The sequence below is a fragment of the Myotis lucifugus genome, unplaced genomic scaffold, assembly GCF_000147115.1.
Source record: "Myotis lucifugus unplaced genomic scaffold, Myoluc2.0 scaffold_7, whole genome shotgun sequence".
NCBI lineage: Eukaryota > Metazoa > Chordata > Mammalia > Chiroptera > Vespertilionidae > Myotis > Myotis lucifugus.
The window spans coordinates 2,389,746-2,394,918 of NW_005871055.1; the positions used below are offsets into that span (position 1 = coordinate 2,389,746).

The 5,173-nt window shown below is 45.5% G+C and overlaps 1 pseudogene; it reads right to left on the bottom strand.

The window, feature by feature from the left end:
* Positions 1–3,051: 3,051 nt before the first annotated feature.
* LOC102421434 lies at positions 3,052–4,025 on the bottom strand (annotated as a pseudogene).
* Between the last annotated feature and the right edge of the window lie 1,148 nt (positions 4,026–5,173).

Sequence of the window (5,173 nt, forward strand, 5' to 3'; positions counted from 1 at the left end):
CTCCAGGCCCTCGCCACCCTATTGTCTGTGTCCATAGGTAATGCATACATACATATAAGACCTTTGTCTAATCTCTTCCCACCCCCTCTTCCCTCTGAGAATTGTCAGTCTGTTCCATTTCCATGCCCCTGAATCTATTCTATTCACCAGTTTATTCTGTTCATCAGATTTTTCATTCATTTGATTTTTAGATTCACTTGTTGATAGATATGTATTTGTTGTCACTTTGTTGTTCATAATTTTTTATCTTTATCTTTATCTTCTTCTTCCTCTTCTTAAAGAATAACCTTCAGCATTTCATATAATTCTGGTTTGGTGGTGATGAACTCCTTTAGCTTTTTCTTATCAGTGAAGCTCTTTATCTGACCTTTAATTCTGAATGATAGCTTTGCTGGATAAAGTAATCTTGGTTGTAGGTTCTTGCTATTCATCACTGAATATTTCTTGCCACTCCCTTCTGGCCTGCATAGTTTCTGTTGAGAAATCGTATGGGCACTCCCTTGCAGGTAACTAACTGTTTTTTCTCTTGCTGCTTTTAAGATTCTCTCTTTGTCTTTTGCCCTTGGCATTTTAATTATGATGTGTCTTGGTGTGGTCCTCTTTGGATTCCTCTTGTTGGGGTTCTCTGCACTTCCTGGACTTGTAAGTCTATTTCTTTCACCAGGTAGGGGAAGTTTTCTGTCATTATTTCTTCAAATAGGTTTCAATATCTTGCTCTCTCTCTTCTTCTGGCACCATAATATGAATGTTGGTACACTCGAAGTTGTCCCAGAGGCTCCTTACACTATCTTCATATTTTTGGATTCTTATTTCTTTTTGCTCTTCTGGTTGGGGTTTTTTGCTTCCTCATATTTCAAATCATTGACTTGATTCTCGGGATCCTCTAGCCTACTGTTGAATTCTTGTATATTATTCTTTACTTAAGTCAGTGTATGGTTAATTTCTGACTGGTCCTTTTCCATTTTTTTGGCATTCTCACTAAGATCCTTGAAGGTCTCACTAAGTTCCTCAGAGGTTTCTAGAAGATTCTTGAGTAAACTTATAACTGTGGTTTTGAACTCTATATCCAGTATTTTGCTTTCTTCCATTTCTTTCATTTGTGACATGTTTCTTTGTCTCTGCATTTTGGCTGCTTCCCTGTGTTTGTTTCTATGTATTGGCTAGCTGCTAAGTCTCCTTGAGTTGATAGCATGGCCTTGTGTAGTAGGTGTTCTATAGGGCCCAGTGGCTCAGCCTCCACAATCACCTGAGGTGTATACTCTTGGTGCACCCCTTTGTGGGCTGTGTGCAAAGTGTTGTTGTAGTTGAACCTTGATTGCTGTTGGTGTCACTGGGAGGAATTGACCTCCAGGCCAATTGGCTGTGGGGACCAGCTGTGACTACAGTGGGAGAGCTTCTGTGCAGGAGACACCCTTATGGAGCAGAACTTGCTTCAGTGGGGCTTTGGTGCTCACTGAGTCTGCCCCTTGAGTGTGTCACTTATGGATGTGAAGAGTTGTAATCTGGTATGGTTTCACACTGACCATGGGGTACACTGGCTCTTAGGTCTCCAGGGAGGTGCAAAGTCAGCCACTGCATGGGACCACTCAGCAGGAGCTACAGAGAGATCTGCAGATTCCTCTTCTTTGTACAGGGTTTTGAAGTGTCCATGCAAGGCCCAGCTGTGAAGCAAGGGAGGCTGGTGCTGGTGTTGGTCTTGGCCCTGTTATTGATAGCTTTGGGGCTCCCTGACCCAGCTGCAGCCTGTTTGACAGGTTTTAGGCTGAGAATGGACAGGCCATTCATATGCAAAAGCTGCTGAGCACAGCTTGGGTGGGGTTGTAAATTGGGTGGGGTGGGCTTTCAGGGAATCACCCAGATGGAGCAAACAGAAATGGCTGCCAGCCAGCTCTGCACCAGGGAGGTCCCAGCATGGGAACAATGACTGCTGCAAGCCCCTCTGTCTGGAAGAAAGCCTCCCTGAGTTCCTGCCCTGATGCTAGACAGTCCAGTTTCTCCCCATATGTGTCTGGGTCCCCCAGAGCCTTGCCCAGCACTGAAGCTCAGAGGAACTGGGTGCTTGAAAGTTCAGTTTGTAGTGCCGGCCTTTTAAGAAGAGCAGCTGGGTCTCCAACAGCCTGTGTATCACTCAGCCCCAATCCACACTGGTTTTTACAGCCGGAAGTTCTTACTGCCGTAGGGACTTCTTTCCCCAGCTCTGGAACCCTGGGCTGGGGTCTGGTGTGGGGCTGGGACCCCTTCCTCTTCCAGGCAGTCTCCATAGAGGCAATCTCTCTCCTGATTAAAAATGTGGCACACCCAGATGCCAGACCAGCCCGTTCTGCGGCTCTGCACCTCCTACTAGTCTCAATGTGCTTTCTTTTTTACCTCTCTAGTTGTAGTACTTCCACTCAGCCAGCTTTTCTGTGGTTCTGGATGACAATTGTTCTGTATTTTAGTTGTAATTTTTATGTGGTTGTGGGAGGCAGCAAGTACAGGTGTTTACCTATGCTGCCATCTTCCGGGTGCTGCCTTGTCTTTTAAATTGCTGATTTGATCCTCTGCTTCATCCAAACTACTGTTTATTCCTTCTAACATAGTCTTTATTTCAGATATTGTATGCTTCATTTCTGACTGGTTCATTTTATGATTTCTATGTCCTTTTTAATATTTGTTATCTTGTTTTTGAAGTTCTAAGTTTTTTTGTTTGTTTGTTTTTGTTTTTTTAAGATAGAAAGATTTTCTTTATTAATGACCCCAACCGTATTTCTTTAGATACAGGAGTTTTGAACTCAAATACTCAAGAGAAAACAAGTTAAGATTGCATTATCCTGCAACTCATTACCAGTAACATATTGCAAAGCAAAAGAGCTTAGGAGGGTGGAAGGGAAGGGGAGTGAGGAGGGAAAGATAAAGAAAAGGAATTAAGTTGATCAAGTGGATTTTTTTTTTTTAAATTCTTGGGAACTATCAAGTCCTTGCAAGCACAGCTTGTTTCTGCAGATTATTTTCCAACGTGTACAAAATGGAACCTAAATGGAGAATCCCTTGAGAACCTGAAGAGGTGCAACATTAACAGCGGGATGAAAACGTCTTCCCCGTGATTGTTTTCATTTCTTTCTTCTCGGCATCTGGGCGTGCACGGTTCAGCACCTTGAGGAAGTCGGATGTTTTTGCCCGCATACGTGTGTGAATATAGGCCTTAGAGCACTTGATGTGGTAGTGCAGGTAGTCCCGGAACGTGTGGATCAGGTTGATGGTATTGTCTTGAGCGCTGGCCTTGGTGTGGCGAGGGAACAGCACGAAGGTAATGTAGCCAATGTTGTCACCCACAGCAGCATTGGTGTCTTTCAGCTCCAGAGGAGGTTCCCTGTGGCTAAAGAGGACCTGTGGGGCCGTGTGGCTGGCTCTGCGTCCTTCTTTGAACTCCTGCATGAACACCTTTCCAATGACCACATCGTTGTCATCCTTAAACACTGTGCTGAAGACTACCGTGACTCTGTCCTTTTTAGACTCAACATACATGATCTCATCATCCCTATAATGGATAACTGCCCTGTTCTCTCCTTCCTTGCCCTCTTCTTGGAACTGGAAGTATTTCTCAAAGACAGAGGCAAAACAATTTCGTTTCAACATGCCAGCCTGATGCACAATGGAATCCTTGGATGCAGGCAGATTTTCAAGGTCGTATAGCAAAGAGACATTGTATCCTGATTCTGGATTTACCAAGAAGCTCCCATACACTCTCTTTAGTAACTCATCAGCACCATGTGCCTGAAGTTCCTTGTAAAATTTCAAAGAAATACTGACCATCACTTTTGTTTTGTCTCCATTAGGATTTGAAATATGATGGAGGACCCCATCAAAATCTGCAAATGTTACTTCTACTGCTTCTGGTTTGTTTCCGGGGGCCGCGTTCTCGAACTTGAGAGCGAGCATCTCCTCGATGATGCGGTTGTTCACCTCCAGCAGGATCATGGCGGTGGCTGGCCCCAGATGCCTGAACCCGCCTGCCGAGCCTCCGCCACCGCTGCTGCCGCCTCACCCACAAGCTGAAGTTCTAAGTTTTATGAGCATCCTTATAACTATTGTTTTGAACTCTATATCTGATCAATTGCTTGCCTCCATTTGATTTAGCTTTTTTTTTGAAATTTCTCCTATTCTTTCCTTTGGGGCATGTTTATTTATCTCCTTATTTGGGCTGCCTCTTTGTGTTTGTTTCTATGTACTAAGTAGATCTGCTACAACTTCCAGTCTTGGAAGAGTGGCCTGATGTAGTAGGTGTCCTGTGGGACCCAGTGATGCAGTCTTCTTGATCACCTGAGCTGGGTGCTCCAGGAATATCCTTTGTGTGGGTTATATGGAACCTCCTGTTGTAATAGAGTCTTGATTGCTATTGGCCCATTTGTTTATGGTGGGCTGATTGTGAGGACCGACCTTGACCGCAGTGTATGAGCAGGTGCTAACCACATGAAGCAGAATTTACCTGAGCAGGATCTGATGTTGAGATCTCCCTTTGGATATGCAGCTTATGAAGCTAATTGCATTCCGCCCTAATGTTGTCTGAAGCTGGCCACTGAGTATCTTGGTTCTGGGGCCACTTGGGAGGGACTCTGTTGCAGGCCAATCCCTGGTGCTAGGCAACCGGTGTGGAGATATAGTGATCCACAATTCTTGGCTGCCTCTGCTGGGCCTGGGTGTGTACAGGAAGGACCAAGCTGTGCACCAAGACTGGCTTTTACCAGCACTAGGCCCGGGGGCAGGTCAGCAAAAGTCCCAAGGCACCCTGAGATCTGGTTCCCCACCTTAGCCTGCTGGCTGCCTGTTAGGCTCCGTCACGAAAGAACCTTGAGTTACATCAGGTAGGTTCTCAGTGAGTTACCATTTGGGATGAGTGGTGGTCACAGATTGATAGAGTTTCCAACTCAGTGCCAGTGCTGGGTCTGAGGCCACTCAGCAAATGTCCCAGGGTATACCAAGGCTAGCTGCCACCCACCAGATGTCCACAGACTTTTGTGGTGGGGCGGGGTCTCAGGGAGTCATCAGGATGAGGATTAAAATGGCCCCCTCAGAACCCTGAATGTGTGGCTTGGTTGGAGCATCATCCCGCACACCAAAATGTTGCAGATATGATTTACAGTCAGCACACATACCTAGGTTGTGGGTTCAATCCCCGGTTGGGGTGCATATAGGA